The following is an 18,819-nucleotide window of genomic DNA, read 5'->3' as shown; positions in this document are numbered from 1 at the left end:
ATTCGATCAGTTCCGGTAGCGCCCCAATGTAACCCGGTAGAGAAGAACTAGCCCTCCCCTCTTTGACTGATGGTTCTTGTTGCCTGTCCCTTCTGTTGTCATTTAACAGAACTATTTAGCCTGCTGAAAGGGGTTGTGTTCCGACCGCTGGTTGGTGGAGACATTTTGACTATATTCTGGACCTGCGTTGTCGCGTAATGCGTCATATGACGCGCCGCGTTAGCGCATCCGGAAGTCATCCGGGGCGCGCAGCGCGTAACGTAAGCATAACAAGTCATGTGACTTGTTAATAAAACTTTTCATTGGTTCATTTTACTTTTCTTATTGTAATGATGAAAGGCTTGGTCATATGACCTAAAAATTACGCTTTTCATTACTTCCGAACATTATTTTTTCTTAAATATATGTTATAATGTTCCAGACTAATGTACTTTCCCGGAAATTTTACAACTGTCCTGCAAGTAAAATATATTCTTTTTTCGAGAAAAAGAGCGTTTCTTCGTCCCATGATGGAGCCGTTGAGCAAAAGAGGGTCGACCTGCTGTCTTAGTCGCCGATACGCCTGAATATGAGATTCTTATCGATCACTTTATGTTGCAGGAATAGAAAACACAACAGCCCTTGACCATTTATCTTTACTGCGTTCCTTCGTATTATACCTTTTACCCTTCATGTAATTGGTCTGCTTTATTTCACTTGCCTTTTAATGATTCTAAAACAGTGACTATTATTACAAACTTTACCAATGTATATACTACTACCATGTTTTCTTTTAAAAACCTTTATTGTGAAAATTTCATTATACAAATACGAGCCTATAACCACGTGGGCCGGCCACGGAGCAAACTGTAATCGTATGTGATGAGTAGACATTTACACTGTAGAGGAACGTAACGGGCGGGCCATTAGGTTGCAAGAACTAAGGTGTCTAACAGTTACGGAATCGGTGGACGTACATTTTATAATTAAAATACGACAGGGCCAGTTACAATAAAATTATCTAGATATACATTTGCGGGCAAGTACCATGGGTGACGTTAATTCGAACTTTCAACAGTACAGTAATCAATAACACATCAGAACTTAATATCAATAGGGATGTCGAAATATTCAATCAATTCTCGTCCCCGCCCGCCATGTGCTTCAAAACTGCATACGTATCTCGTGATTTCAAGGTTCTGCAACCAGTACACAACAAGGAGTTACGAGTCCCATTTATTCCGGCGCCATTTTGGGCGAGGACGGGCAGGTCCAGGATATAGTCAAAATGTCTCTACCAACCATCGACTATGATGATGTTCATATGCTGTATTTATTAGAGTAACACTCATCTGTCCACATGAAATTAATTTGCCACAATCTAAACATGTCATTTTAATCTTTCCAAAGTTCTTCTAAAAATTTGGGACCGTTTCCCTTGCCTCTGAAGCTCTCAGTGCCACTTCTTTGATGAATGTACTAGCAGGTCAGGGGTTCTCCTCCAAATCTCTCTTTTATGCAGCACTATAATTAATTGGTGCCACCTCTCCATATGACGATGCATGGTATAGTTACCACAACTATATTTTTTTTCGGTTCCTCTGGAGAGTTCATCGTGGCAGATGAAGCGTGTAACGTACCGGGCATTTACCTTTTTTTGCATGTACAGGAAAGGAAAAAAAAATCGAGCGTCCGAGTTCTAAGGTGTCCCAGGGCCATTTTAGTGGACCAGGCCCAAATCCAAAGAACAGGCCGCCATTTTGAGAGTCCTGTTGCAGCCGCCTGTCGCTGTAGCATCAAGAGCAGCCGAAACTCAGCTGAATGGCAACTGAAACGGTAAAGGGGCGCCCCACTACAGCAGACGAGCCAGGCCCAAATCCAAAGAACAGCTATCTCACAGGCTAATGGGGCGACCCACGCCGAGTTTCAGCATTGTAGGATGACCACACAAGTACAGCAACTTGCTAGACATCACCTCGGTGCCATCCGGATCTCGGCGCCCCACTGCAGATGAAGTGCCTCTCAACTATGAAACCACCACGGTGACATCCGGATCTTGGCGCGTTGTGCTGCCTTCGGCCTATTCGCACATCGGTCCGCTACTGACGCCATCTCACAGGCTAATGGGGCGACCCACGCCGAGTTTCAGCATTGTAGGATGACCACACCAGTACAGCAACTTGCTAGACATCACCTCGGTGCCATCCGGATCTCGGCGCCCCACTGCAGATGAAGTGCCTCTCAACTATGAAACCACCACGGTGACATCCGGATCTTGGCGCGTTGTGCTGCCTTCGGCCTATTCGCACATCGGTCCGCTACTGACGCCATCTCACAGGCTAATGGGGCGACCCACGCCGAGTTTCAGCATTGTAGGATGACCACACCAGTACAGCAACTTGCTAGACATCACCTCGGTGCCATCCGGATCTCGGCGCCCCACTGCAGATGAAGTGCCTCTCAACTATGAAACCACCACGGTGACATCCGGATCTTGGCGCGTTGTGCTGCCTTCGGCCTATTCGCACATCGGTCCGCTACTGACGCCATCTCACAGGCTAATGGGGTGACCCACGCCGAGTTTCAGCATTGTAGGATGACCACACCAACTTGCTAGACATCACCTCAGTGCCATCCGAATCTTGGCATCTCAACGCCTAGTGGTATCTTCCATACAAAAAATATTGTTACGCTGCCTTTGGCCCCATTCGCACATCAGTCCGCAACTTAGACATCACCTCGGTGCCATCCGGATCTTGGCATCTCAGCGCCTTGTGGTGTCAGTCAGAAAATATTGTTGTGCTGCCTTCGGCCTATTCGCACATCGGTCCGCTACTGACGCCATCTCACAGGCCAACGGGGCGCCCCACGCCGACTTTCAGCATTGTAGGATGGCCACACCAGTGCGGCAACTTGCTACACACCACCTCGGTGCCATCCGGATCTTGGCATCTCAGCGCCTTGTGGTCTCTTCTACACCGGAAATATAGTAGAAAATATTGTTGCGCTGCCTTTGGCCCCATTCACACATCAGTCCGCTACTGACACCATCTCACAGGCCAACGGGGCGCCCCACGCCGACTTTCAACATTGTAGGATGGCCACAGAAGTGCGACAACTTACTAGACACCACCTCGGTGCCATCCGGATCTTGGCGCGTTGTGCTGCCTTCGGCCTATTCGCACATCGGTCCGCTACTGACGCAAACTCACAGGCCAACGGGGCGCCCCACGCCGACTTTCAGCATTGTAGGATAACCACACCAGTGCGGCAACTTCCTACACACCACCTCGGTGCCATCCGGATCTTGGCGCGTAGTGAAGCTGCAGCAGCTGCAAATAAGCTTCAGACAGTGTTACAACCGCTGCTCAGAACTCTCAACTATGACACCACCTCGATGCCATCCGGATCTTGGCGCGTTGTGTTGCCTTCGGCCTATTCGCACATCGGTCCGCTACTGACGCCGCCTCACGTGCCAACGTATTTTCTCCGCATTTTATACCCTATGCCGCATAACAGGTCATGTGACTTGTTTATAAAACTTTTCATTGGTTCATTTTACTTTTGGTTTCCTAATGATGGAAGGCTTGATCATATGACCTAAAAACAACACTTTTCATTGGATGAAAACTTTTTTTTTCCCCCAAACGATGAAAGCCCCACCTTGTTTCTGGATGTTTCAGACTGAAGCTGGCGTCACCATGAGAGCACCACCATCTCGTAGCTCCGTCGTGGTCATTCCGCGAGCAATCATGGCAGCCGCTCCCCACCAGAAGCCTGCAGGAGTCGGGGCCCCCAAAACTTTTGATGAATTCTCAAGGCGGAGGGGACGCTTTCGAGAATGGGGTCCAAGACCTAGCAGACAAGCGTCCGATTTCCAAGGTGTCCCAGGGCCATTTCAGTGGACCAGGCCCAAAAAGGAAACAGCCTGCCGCCATTTTGAGAGTCCTGTGACAGCCGCCTATCGCTGCACCGCAAGAGTGGGCGCAACTCAGCTGAATGGCGGATTTTAACACAGTGGACCAAAAGCGGACGGAATGGCAACTGAAACGGTAAAGGGGCGCCCCACTACAACAGACGAGACTCCACCTGGAGAGGCCCGTTCACGCCGCCTCCCCCGGGGCGCTCCACGCCGTTATTCGGAGCAGCATTGTAGGATACCAAAACCAGTGCGGCAACTTACTGGACATCACCTTGGTGCCATCGTTCTGCTGCCTTGGAACTATTCGCACAACAGTTTGCTACTGATGACCCACCCCCCGCGACGCCCCACGCCGTTATTTGCTGGGTGGCAACTTACTAGACATCACTTTTGTGTCATCTAGATTTCGGCGCGTTCTGCTGCCTTGGAACTATTCGCACAACAGTTTGCTACTGATCACCCACCCCCCGCGACGCCCCACGCCGGAAATCTGGACGTTGTGCTGCGTTGGGACTATTCGCACAGCCGACCGCTACTTCGTTGTTTTTCTCTAAAAATGTTTATATGTTATTACTATTTTTGTTTTCTTGTATATATTTATAAATTATTAAAGTTTTATAATCTTACTACTTTGTCGGAGTGCTATATATTTTTAATGTGACACATAATTGTAAAAACTTTGATGTACAAAGAGTCATCCCTGGAATCTTCCGCTTCACGCTCGGTCCCCTCCCCAATCACAATACAGGATGGTTTTCAGATAATAGCAACGCTTCTGCTGTGACGGATCTCATCGAGTGTGGGCCTTGATCTACTATAACTCCTTTGAAGACGGGTGATTCTTTACAGCTGTGGCTATAAACTACATCTGCAGGGCTAGCTGATAGCCTAGGACCGGCCTGGACAATCGGACACAGAGGAAAAGGAGTGTCAGAGGGTGCGGTAGTGAATAGGGCGAAAGGGAGGTGTCGGGCGGGCACAGGGTGTGATTCTCAGGGAAGAACAGCGCAGATGGGGGGAGGTTTATTACCCATGCATAAAACAGAGAGCGGGGGTGACCACTGCCTGGGGGAGATGCTTGCGAGGGTGGGGAGCCATGCTAAGGATCGACAGCGTGCACAGAGTGGATCTGGTCAAGGCATCTAAAATGGCTGCCGTGCACGACAAAAGTGTGGCATTTGAAAAAAGACAAGATGGCGCACACAATGTTTTTCAACAATTCCTGATTTCCTTCGAATCGAACGTTAACAGACGTTGGGGCATATTACCAAAGTTAAGCGATATTTATCCCTAACGATGCATTGCAAAGAATTTTTTTACCGTCAGAAATTATCGCAGATAAACCTTGCTATTATCAAGGTTTATCGCAAATACGATAAAAAACGAGCGCAATGCATTAATATCGCTGAAAACTCCGCGATATTCATGCATTACCGAGCTAATGCTCTTAGCCATGTTATCCACCTCCCATTGGATAACATGGCTAAGAACTGCTCAGGGCAGCTGTTACTTTTTGGAGATATTCGCGCTTATCTCGAATATTTCCAAAAGTTGATAATAGGAGATAGCGATGTTAGCGACTGTTTCCAGTCGCTAACATCTTGGCATGCCCACTTTGCATGTCATTAGTGATAAATATCACTCACATGCAAAGTGGGGCCCAAGATGGTCGCTATCTCCTACTAGCCGTCGCTAACTGGTGCTAGCAACAGCTACGTAATACAGATATAATTTTATCTCCGCGAAGCGGAGCGCTGTTACAGATATATATCTTGTTTTTGAACGTTAATTTCTCAAAATGCACTGAAGCACATATATTGAGACCTAGCAAAGGCACATCGGGCTACCAGTCCCTAATATTTTACCAAGTTTCGTGCAAATCCATTCAGCCGTTCGATTATTATTATTATTTATTTTTTTTGCCCCGCGGGGCCCTTTTAAAACCTCCACATCAAACCTAGGGGATCAGCGAGGATCTACTATGCCCCCTTATGGTCATTTGCCCCTTCGCTTTGGCCTCCTCTTGTCTCTCGATCCTACCGAGAGACAAGATGGCGGCCGCTACGGACTGTTTGGAATGTTTACAGACACCGGAGAGCCAATCAGCTTCGCTTCGCAAAGCTCCGTAACGCGAAAAGTACGCGAAGCGGTCCGCTGTTACAGATATATATCTTTTTTTGAACGTTAATTTCTCAAAATCCACTGAAGCACATATATTGAGACCTAGCAAAGGCACATCGGGCTACCAGTCCCTACAATTTTGCCAAGTTTCGTGCAAATCCATTCAGCCGTAAGATTATTATTATATTTTTTTTTTTTTGCCCCGCGGGGCCCTTTTAAAACCTCCACATCAAACCTAGGGGGTCAGCGAGGATGTACTATTCCCCCTTATGGTCATTTGCCCCTTCGCTTTGGCCTCCTCTTGTCTCTCGATCCTACCGAGAGACAAGATGGCGGCCACTACGGACTGTTTGCGGCCACTACGGACTGTTTGGAATGTTGACAGACGCCGGAGAACCAATCAGCTTCGCTTCACAAAGCTCCGTTGCGCGAAAAGTACGCGTCCTAGGCCGCTGCCCGGTCCGCGCTTACAGATATATATCTTTTTTTAAACGTTAATTTCTCAAAATCCACTGGAGCACATATATTGAGACCTACAAAAGGCACATCGGGCTACCAGTCCCTACAATTTTGCCAAGTTTCGTGCAAATCCATTCAGCCGTTCGGGCTAAAAGTGAGGCCAACCGCCCTATGGAAATTAACATGGGAAAAACGCGTTTTGGGACCCCCCTTTTTTCTCGGCCCCCCCTTGACGAACCCCCCCCAAATTTTCAAAGGCTGCTCAGAAACAAAATGTGCCATTTTCCTGAAAATTTCAGCCAATTCCGTCCACAAACGGCAAAGTTATTAGACATAGAATTTTCAAAAATCCCATAGAGAAAAAATCCTAACTATATATACCTACTGGCGACCGCCAGTAGGTAATATATATATATAATATACATATATATATATATATATATATATATATATTTTTTTTAACATTAATGATGAGTTAACAGATATATATATATATATATATATATATATATATATATATATATTTATCCTGTTCTTCCTTTGGGAAGTAGATGTGTTATGCTATGGTTTTTAGACTACGCTGCAGCTTGTCCCCTGCGAGCTCCCGTCACCTCCACGCGTGTCCCCTGCACTTGCGCTAACCCTCCTGTGACATCAGTGGGCATTCTAGAATGCCAGCTGATATTATGCCGTTCGACAGTTGGCTTGACAGTTAGAGCGGAGTTGAGATGTCCTGCTGATCTGACCGGCTGTAACGCTCCTGTACTCCTGCCGGTGTGTTGTATCTTGAAACTTGAATACATGATGTTGTGAAACCCTACCTTGCCTGGTATCTACTACTTAACAAGTAAATGTCCATTTTTATAATGACCACTAAATAAGCAAATAATCTCTACTCGGTTTGAATATATTAGCGTCTGTCTCAAACATAATATTCCAAAATTCTTTTTGGGAGGTCAACATGACCGAATACACTTGAAATAACACTTTACTGCGGCCATCCGGTGTACAGAATAAAACAAATCTGTTCTCCCATCCCTGCATCTCTAACAGTCTTCACCTGGATGCAACCCATACTTTGAGTGGGGTGTGGGAGTTCTAACCTTTCAGAAGCTCCTCAACCCTTTACGGGGCCCCCATTCATCCCAAGGCCAATAAATATTAGTGAGATATGGGAAACTCAGGGGCCCCTCCTCACAGTCCGAGTAGGGGCCCCTGAGTTTTACGTTACACCACTGTCACCACAATAGGCATTCTAAAATGTTGCTCTGTTTGATGTCAAATGGGATTTAGAGCAGTAATGTAACATCATTTACCACACCTTAACGCATACCTTAACAACAATATTAACAAAACAAATCACAGGTATTTCAAGGAAAAGAAAAGTATGGCAGAAGAGGGACTCATAATTCTGCCCCCTAATGCTCAGTAGTTCTTGGCTGTCAAAGTACTCTGGTATCTGCTGGAAAGAAACAGCATCTAATTGACATACTTGGCCTCGTTTATGAGAAGTGACACATCTGTGCGTGAAAGCAGCGATGCGTCACTTCTCAGTGAGCCCTCCTTGCGACATGATTGATCCGTCACATTTACTGTATGACGCATCATGTCGCAAGTAGTTACAGATACGTCAGTATTTCTGAAAGGGGCTGCGTCAGTCTTACGCCTGCTGTGAGGCAGGCGTAAGATATTGACGCATTTGCATCCTACAAGTGGCGCAATGAAATCTTATAGATTTCACTGTGTCACTTCTATGACCATTTCTTACGTCAGAACGCCCCCCTGCATACATTATACCTGCCGCAGGTATAATGTGGTGCGGGGTTTACAAAGTGACGCATCTACCTAGATGCGTCACTTTGTAAATATGGTGCAACAAGGCATATTTTTAGGCCAGTGGTGCGTCGGCGGCGTAAAAGTGACGCACGGCCTCATAAATAAGGCCCACTGTCTATAATATTGCTGTATTATGTTTACCAAGCAATTAATACAATTAAGAATTGTGTTTAAAGTAAAGAAGATTCTTCAACATGCTCCTGCATATTTAATGATTGCTCTTTTTGAAAGGTTGCACTGGGACCTGAAAATGTTTAGCTCGACCTTGAACAAAAGCTCCAGTCACTAAAGTAAGCAATTGATATTTCAGAGCAGAGTTTGCCCTATTCAAAATGCCAAGTAGACAGGGTGCATCCATCTATTTAACAAGATAGCAACTTACATTCATGCATTAGAAGATTCATTCTCATTCCCGTGCAGCCTCTGATCTATTGCACTTATGAATAATGTTAAGGGTCTATATTTTTTAGACATATGACTGATTCCTTTTCATTATAGTGTTTTCCTGATGTCATTAAATACCTGTTTCACATTTTTAAAGACTGAACATGTCTTTACATCTGCTCCTACTAGCTGAAACACAGGGCCTGATTGACAAAGTGAAACTTGGACCTGAAGTCTAAATTTAATCCTAATGTCTAAATTTAAATCTAAAGTCTAAGTTTAGACCTGAAGTCGAAATTTAGACCAGGTCTAAAGTTAGACTTCAGGTCTACGTTTACCTTTGTGAATCGGACCAACAGTGTATAAATCATTTAGACACTTAAAAAAAAGAGCAAGTGCTATAGGATCTCACACAGAGAAACCTTCATAAATCAGAGCATAATGACAAAAGCAAACCCTCATCAATATGCCAAACGAATGGATAATAGAGTCAATTCAAATTACATGCGAAGACCACAAAAACATGTGATTGCCAATAGATTGTGGTCAAAAGACATATCCAGTAATCCAGAAATGCAACTTTCAAACTGCATTACAGAACAGCATAGCCACACACCACACATCATATATTGGGTTTGGTTCTCAGACATGATCATTTCCACTGTAAATTGGACTACAACTAGTACCAAACAACAAATATAAACACTCTTGGATATATTTACAAATCGTTCATGCATCGCAGGGCAGCAGGCAACGTTGTTGTGCTGTGTTGAGTTGAAGGGAGAGAGCAGAAATGCTCTGTATTTACAAAGATATTGGGCATTTCTGATCTCTTCTTGTGCTGGTGTACTGTGTGGTGCCCAGGTCAATTTGCACTGTAATGCAAGGGTGCCTGTGTTATAGGCATGTTTTTTTGTGCAGCAAGGGAGCCCTTCCTGCACACAAACAATCCTTAGAGGCATTTTCCACTATCTTTCTGTGATGTGGAATGCTTCGTGCATAGAAAGAGAAAGCAACAAGGAGAAATAAAGACATTTCCCCTTGTTGTGCCTCATGGGGAAGGTGTTGTATTTTGATGCATTTCCAGGTTTATTAGCTTTTGCAAGTTTGGTTTCTGTCAAAATCCATGGCTGGATGCAGGGGAACACCCATACTCCACCCATAGAATGCCTCTTGCTTGAAATGTAATAGAACGCAGCGCAAGCTGCTGTGCTGTATTGCATTTCTCTACAAAGCCACTCAACGCAGCACAAATCACCTCTTGCATGGATTTGTAAATATTGCAGAAGCCTTTGTGTTGTCCTGCTCAATAAATCTGGGCCAACACGTGCAGGCAGCAGGATGGAAACAAAGAATAAACCCACAACACACAATCCAATATTGAAAATGATGCCAACATCCCCATCTCAAAGTGCAAGAACAGAAAGAAATGTGCATCGTGTTGACACCCTTACAGCACTTCACCCATTTTGTGGCATACATATAAAATAAGATGAACTACATATAAAAATATTGGGAACGGATCGATAATGAATTCAATCCTAGCTCACATGGTAACAGTGGACACAGAAAAAATAAAATCACCTTTAAGTCAAGACAGTAAAAGCAACCACACAGACAGCAGCCCATCAGGGCACTATGGAACCAGGTGCACAAGCATACATCCAAGTGGGCAGAGTAAAAACAGCCCTTCAGCTGATCATGTATATTTAATCACAATACATCTGGTGGTGTCTTTCCGTAGTTATTCTTTGCATAACATTTACATTATCCTGTACCACAAGTATTAGTCTATAAAGTGTGATTTTCTGGTTAAAGTTGACCGCAGTTAATGTAGGCCTCGGTTTACATGACTCATGTTAAGTAGGATTTTTTTTTTGCCTGCTGTGCGTTTTTCTCTTTTTCTCGTTTCAGTAGCCAAGCTACAGCAGTATTTTCTAATTGAAACTGTATAATTATTGTTTAGGTTTTGTATGAATATTATATGTATGCGTTCCGTGGAGAGCTGAATAATGTACCTCTGCACCTACACAAAGAACACACTGTCCAAAAAGTACCATCGTAGTACAAGATATCTCTGGAAAGTCATGCAGCAGGGACTTCAATTGTGCAATAGCTGGGAATAAGGCTGAAGCTGGCTTATTGTAAAATGTTCCATCCTGAGTAGGTCTCTTCATGGGAACCACAGGAAGTTGGTCGACACTGTGAAGATTTGTATGATTTTATTGTGCAATGCCCTTTCGGCTCTCTTTAGAAGCGACTTCCTTGCTTAGACTCCAGAGTACCTCATTCTCATTCCCTTGACAAACTTTATTTGATTCTGCCTTTAGAGGCTTTACTTGCTGACACCTTTTGCTTGACTTCTCCCCAGTTCATGTGACTTCTTTATTCAGCATATTAGGAAACTTCTCTTCATGAAAAGCTGAGCTTGATCGATTTGTTTGATGACAACTTTAAGCAACTGGTCTTTGTTTTTGCTATTTTTTAATTGAATTGAAATATACAAACACATATATATTGATGTATTGAATATTGATCTTTGACAACATTAAAATATTTGAGTAGAACGTTGATAATCTTATAATAAGCCTTCGTGATTTGCAAATCTACTACTCTCTTTCATCACCGTGGCGCCAAATGTGCTTCACTGTACTTCCAAGTACTGTTGATTTGTTAAGTCACACCTCTGTCTAGAGCTCAAGGACCATCCGTTCGAGTTCAGTTTGTACTGGAGTTTGTACCAAAGGTCTGCACAGTGCAAATCTCGCTTCAATGTATCCAGTTATGACTTTAGCTTAACTGTGCATTAATTTTTTTATGGCAACGTTCCTGCAAATAACTCCAGCAAAAATGCAAGCCAGTCAATAACTAGTCATCGTGTTATGGAAGATGCATGGCAAAATCATTGGTGAAACACGACATAACACCCTGAATTCTGCTGTGAAGGGCATGATATGTGCACCTGAAGAAAGCCTCCAAAGAGCTATCAATCATTTATAAAATGATCAGTATCACCTCAGAATTTGCAGCGATAATTTCGTCTTAGCCTCTTAGGAACATGCAGTCATATAAATTATTCCAATGTAAAGCTGCCATTATGAGAAGAGATGACAATCCTCTTTACTCCATGTAGTGGACTACAAACAGCTTTTGGGAAGGAGTACTGGGGTCAGCATTGATGGTAGACTAACCACATGAACCGTTTCAAACTTGAGACTCACCTAATTGTCAATTAAAGCTTTTCTTTCACTGCTACACACCAGCAAGTTCCTAGTTATTTCAGTTGAATATTTACTGGTTTTTATTCATGGCATACTTGCAAACATTGCATTTGTAAGTATTTCGAACAACAAGAGTTGCCATCAATCTTTCATATGAGCGGCCCCACTAAGATTCTAGCGTGTGACCTGCAGGCCAAACATACACAACATAACATACCTATTATTATGGAGATGATTGACCATAATGAAGCGTGTAATTACTATTCTAACTCCACGCCTGCTTTGATAGTAGGGAAGGTTAGAAAAACCAAAGGAAGGTTATACAGCGGACCGAGACAAATCTAACTGCGCTTTTAGTTTTTTGATACACTCACTCAAACATACCTAAACACACTACTACAACCGATCCTCAAAATGCACCAGTCCTCATAAAGATAGTGTTTACCAGTTTCTGAAACGGTTGACCCACGCTGTGAGAACTGAACCCCCGCCACCCCACACACACACACTCCCACACACACACATGCACGTACACACACACACACATACACAGACATATATGCCTGCTAGTAACCTCCAATATACCAAATACCTACAGCTCACCTCCATGAAATCAATCATAACATTATCGGCCTTTATCGTTGCACAGCAGCAACAATTCTGCACATACCAATGTCCTGGGTTGTACCAAAACATCCCTCAGCAGCCAACATTTGGCATTCTCCTTCACAGATCAGAACACCACGAAGGTGCTTCACATGATTTCCCCACAAAACAATTGCCCATGGAACTCCCCAGCATACTCCACAGGAATGCCACAATAAGACACAAATGAATGATATTCTTGGCCTGCGCTGCATAAGCCGTGAACAGCAAACAACTGCATTTTGTGAAAGGGCATTTCCAAAGAGATGAGAGATACCAATGTGCGATATTTCACCAAAGATGAAATGGTGAATTTAGCACACAAGAAACAAAAGTATGTGAAGCTACTCTTGCAATCAGACAAAAATCATAATACCAGACATAGATCAGGAGACCATGGGGTAGGCAGGGGCTACGGGGTCACAGCCATGGGGGTTAAGGCCGTTTACCACTGCTATTGATGGAGCGAGACAGAAAACAAAATTTTGTTTAAACTCGCAAAGTCACATTTCCATAACATGAATAAAATTATTAATGATTTGTGATATGTCGTGCTAATACAACTTAGATTAAAACTTTACACGTGGGGGGACTAACATGTGTGCTCATAAACGTGCATATTTGTTGCATCTTTTTGTTTGTGCAAAATAATAAAATAATTTATTGTTTTCGTTTTTGTCATTACTAACTGCTGCAAACTTAAAAGAAGCATGTGCTTGTTTTGCTTTTCCTTGTCTGTGTGATGTCATTTCTACTATTCTAGGTGCATATGGGTCTCATAGAAAAACGGAGACTGGTAAATATAAACGCTGCTTTATTTGTTTGCAATGGCTAGGTAACATTTTGATTAATCGGGTGGGTTAATTAATTAGTAAACCATGGGGTGGATACAGAATCTACATTATTTCTTACATTAATACTTTTCTTGTGTTTGTTTTATACTAGAAAACATAAGTTGCCTGCTTTTGGGCCTAGTCATTTGAGCCGCAGAAAAAGAGCTGATCTATAATTCTGCAGAAAGTCACGAGACGCCCATTCTGAATTAAAACGTTTATTGAAGCTGCATTCACAAAGCAAAAACTGATGAGCTGACATCATTCTGTCGGACATGGCCAAGGTCGAAAGGGAACATTTTGTCAGTCCTTAACTTGGCATCCGCGGAAGTTGTACTGAAAGTCTATGGAAGCTGCGAGGATGACTTAATACAAAGTTGCAATCGCAGGAAGCTTCTGGCTTCACGTGGAAGAGACAATGGTCTTTGTAAGACATGATTTTGTGGAACTTTTTTGAGAATCTGGTGACATGTCACTTGTCACTCTCAGCCAATGGGACGTCGAGGATTTCTGAAAACTTTCCTTTGCTAGTTTAGTTAGCGTAGAAAGGTATAAAAAGTCATGCCCTTAGGGTTGGGCTGGCTGCTATTTTCTGACTTTCCGATGAGGGTGATGTGCTGCTGGACTTTGCGTGGAGCACGTAAGAATCCTCAAAGATCTTTACTTTAATTTCTGTCTATTTAGCTCAGTTAGGGAAATAGGTTTTAGAAATGCTAAACTTTATATAATTTCTTTAAAATTGATTCAATTGCTTAAATTGTATTTTTTTGATATTTCTTACCATCATGCTTGCTATATTGCAAATAAAATTTCATTTATAAAACTTTCAACTTATATACCATAATTTAGAAAATAAATTCTTACTTTTGACAAACAAGCTGGTCTTGGTTATTCAGAAGTATTGGTTACCATTAGCTAGATCACGTCGCCTATGGTGGTCGTTTAAATGGTTGGGTTTTATTCTAATGACAATATTCTTTCTGCAAATGTATAAATATGTATATAGTTTGTAGATAATGTGTATATAGATTTATTCTGACCACCTGATTCAGTAGGCCCCAAATATATCAGGTTCATAAATGGGTCCATATTTAATATAGAATTTTGTTTATAGGTTATGAAGTTGGGTAGCGTAGTTTATGATATATTTTCTATAGCCCGCTGGATCAATTCTCTGGTAGCAGAAATTGATGGTTGCTAGGAGGTAACCAAGGTAATATGTTGGTTGCTAAGGGTTACGTCATGGTATGGAAATAGGATCGATGTTTTAACACATGTTAAGTTCGTTTTTCGTGCCTATCTGTAAGCTATACCGGTATAGATTGTGTGGCGAGAAATTAGTCACGCAAGCCATCTGTTCAGTTTGTAGTGATATCGCCGAGTATCACAAGAGGTATCGCCGTGTACCATAGTGTTGTCGCCGAGCAGCACAGTTTTAGGGCTAGGTCTGAATCTTGTATAGTGAGGATTTTCTAAGAAATCAAAGCAGCATGAGAATAGGGACAAAGCGCCTTCCATAAAACTCACTGTGATGAGAGTATTAATTATTTCCGAGCTTGAGTGAAGGGTAAAATTAACGTCGGTGCATGATTATCTATAAACAGGTTAGAGTCCTGTACGGGTACATGTTTCATATCTATAAACAGGTGAGAGCCCTGTACGGATAACGTCGTTATTTTGCTAACGGTGCATGATTTCTATAAACAGGTGAGAGTCCTGTACGGATTTCATGTGTGTTTGAAATTAGGGAATTTTCCGAATGAAAGTGCGAGTTTGAATTGTATTTTATGTTCAAGTGGAACTCTTAGAACTTTCACTTCGCGGTGGGTTCAGAGCAAAGCGAGTTCATAATTATACGTGTTAGAAGGGTGGGGTAAGGTTACTCTACTGACAATTGAATATTATCCTTAGTGTGAATAGCGCCGTCTATTCCGAAGTGTGGATACTTGAATGTATGTAAACTATCCTAATTAGTGAAACGAACAGATGTTGTCTTTATAGTCATTGTTAAGAATTAATTTACACTGAAAAGTGTCCTTAAAATGGCGCTGTGAAAAGATTTTGTGAAGGAGGGGTAAGCGCCAGGAGTGAGAAGCGAGAAACCGCAGCTGCTGTGTACGTCACAGAACCGCGCTGGGATTGGGTGACCTACGTCATAGGCTGTATTCTGATTGGCTCCTGAGTCTCTGACGGCCTGTGAGCTGATTGGTCCTTCGAAAAATCTCCAAATTTATTGGTCGAGCTGAAAAGTGACGTAGCTCAACTGCCATTGGCCTGTTGGTGTGTTTCGCGCACGGATTGGTTGTTTTGCGGAACATCCCGGAAATATTTTACGAACGATTTTGTGAATTAAATTTAACTTTTAAAAATGAGTTATCATTTTAAACATGTTGAGAAAAAGACAACATTATTTCAGAAATTTAAGAATTTATTTTCACCTGACAAGAAAATCGAAACGCGAGGTGGTAAACTACTTCATAAGTATAAAACACCTGCAGCGTACATGGAAGGTGAATACGGATATCATACTGTCTTATGGTTCGACAGTTGGAAACGCTATACTAAAAACGACGGTGTTTTAGCTTGGCCTGATGATGGTTAATTTAATGTAAGAGTTTTAAGAAACTTACGAGAGAAAATGAATGCTCTTGTTCCAAAACCGAGACCAACTCAATTTGAAGCTTTAGTTGAGTGGGAAGACGAGATGTATCAGTTACAAAGAGAAGCTAGTGGAATTAAAAGACCTTCTAAAAATCCATCATGGAAAAGAGAAACTCATGAAGATAGATTGCGAATGTGGAGACAGGGAAACATGAGTGAAGGATTGTATTTAATTCATGAAATGGTAATGGGTTCTCCTACAGGAAAATCTATGGAAAGTGAATCTGAGGATGCAGTTATGGAAGAAATATATACAACTGCTAGAAAGAAACAGCCTAATCAACCTTTGAGACCTCCTAGATCATGGTCTACTCCGGTGGTTTCTACTGAAACTTCACCGAGTGCACCTCCAATTAGTGAAGCTCCTAAACTTTATCCAAATAATAGTGAAATCACTGAAACTCCTAGAAGATCAGAATTCGAGAATGCTCGAAACGAAGGTAGACATTTTTCAATGACTCCAAGAGCAAGGGAACCTCCAAAAGATTATGCAAGAGAGACAAGAAATGTTGAGGATGTTGATTATAATGAATATTTAAGGTCTAAAGAAGAATTAATTAAAAGAATGACAAAAGGCATGGAAGCTGTCACAGTTCCAGTAACAATAGGTCCTGTTCAGCCTGTATTTGATCAAAGAGAAACAAACAAAAATGGATTAACTATTCCTTTAAATACAGAAATTCAAAAGCCTACTGAAAAATTTTATTCAGACTTGACTGAATTAAACACTTCTAGATCGAGAATGCCTGATTTAACCTTTAATGAGGATTTATCTCCAAAAACACCAATGGGTGCTATGTCAGATGTAGGAAGTCCTGAAGTCAGGGTAACCACACCAAAACTTGATGTGGCCAAATTGAAAGCTAATATTGAAGAATTAATAATTGGAACCATTGGTCCAGATAGTTTAAATTACTATCGGGATGATGAACTACTATTCATTTGCAAAAGTATTCAGTGGAAAACGAAAAATAAATATGATCAATTAGAGGATCTAGCTGCAGAACTTGAAATCGATGTAAGTAAACAAAAGAATTTTGCAAAACATTACAGATTAGATTTTTCAGAAAGTGACATTGAGAGTTTGAACTCAATGGGAAGAATAGTTCACATTAAAGATTTGATTGTCTATATCAAAAAGCTAGGAGAACTGAACAAATGGAGAGTGAAATGGACCAAAAGGAAGGAAGATGAAAGATTGGAAAAATTGTCAAAACAATTTCCAATGAGAGAAGTTGCAGGTGGAGGATATGTTCATATCCCATGGTCGAGACAAGACATTCTGTTATTCACAAATGACTTTCCAAAATTGAGGGAAAAACCAGTTGAGTGGTACAGGCAAGTCGATAGATTTATCAAAGTGTCAAAAGTTCTGTGGATTGATTTAGATGGATTTTTTGACATTGTAGTTCCATCTGATCTATGGACAGAATGTAAAATATCTATTAGTTGGCCAAAAGCAGAACCTGAGCGAATTAAAGAAACAGGTGCCCCAAATCCACTTGTAATGGATTTCTATGAGAAAGTAATTGTTTGGATGAAAAACAAAATTCCACCCAAAGAAGTTGATTGGGTTAAAATAGAAAGAACAGAACAGGAAACAAAAGAATCAGTTCATTCTTTTTATGAAAGACTATTGTTAATCTTTAAACAATACAGTGGTTATGAAAAATTAGATGAAAAAGACATGAGTCATTTTATCTATAGATTTGTTTATGGACTAAAACCTGAAATTGGAGAAATGATCAGAACTAGTATTGTCGGATGGCAAGCACTATCTGTAGATGATATTCTAAGAAAAGCAAAATATTGTAGCGATGAATTAGAAGTAAAACAGAAGAAGCTGAAGGAGAAAGCCATGTGGGCTCAGGTAAAGGTGGCTGAGCAACAGATTGCCAGCATGGGAAATAAGAACACTAATTTTGTTCAAACTGGAAATACAAACCAGATACAAGGAAAGTTTAAAGGTAATAATTTCCCAAAGAAATTTAGCCCAAAGATAGAAGAACTGAAACAAAGATTACCTTGTTTTAATTGTGGCGAAATTGGACATTGGAGGGACGAGTGTCCTCATCCTCCTAAAAACTTAAAGAATCCCTTGTTGAATCCACAGATGCAGAATGGTGTTAACCTGCAGCAACAGCTACAGATGCAACAGGGGTTAAATGAATTTAATATACAGCGACAGTTACAACAACAGCAACAACAACAGGTGAATAATCGTCAAGACCAATTGCCACAACCACCTTTTCCGAATTGTGGGGGAGTTCAAAAATATAATCCAAACGTGGGATTTCAGGGATGTGAACAGGTAATAAAACCACAAAAACAGCAAAAGCAGCAAAGGGTTCAAATGCAAAATGCTTCACAACAATTTTTATTAACAGAAAGTCAAGACAGTGATTCTGATGATTATTGCTGACGGTGCCCGAGAGAGGAGGAAGAGTGTGTTGTTGGAGCCACTCTTGAGGTTGACCAGTCTGGTCCTTATGTAAACGGGAAAGTTAATGATGTAGACATCACTTTTCTAGTGGACACTGGTGCTACCCGTTCTACTGTTAGATCAGTAGAAATTGAAAACCTACCTCTCTCTGGGGATACCATCCAAGTTGTGGGAGTAAGTAATCAGCAAATTAAAACAGACTTAACTGATCCAGTACCAGTTGAAATTGGAAATTACAGAGACAAACACAGATTTGTAGTTTGTAATAGTAGTCCAGTAAATCTATTAGGTAGAGACATCCTATGTAAAATGAAT

The sequence above is a fragment of the Lissotriton helveticus genome, chromosome 6, assembly GCF_964261635.1.
Source record: "Lissotriton helveticus chromosome 6, aLisHel1.1, whole genome shotgun sequence".
NCBI lineage: Eukaryota > Metazoa > Chordata > Amphibia > Caudata > Salamandridae > Lissotriton > Lissotriton helveticus.
The sequence above is the reverse complement of the archived record's forward strand: the minus strand, read 5'-3'. Positions refer to the sequence as shown.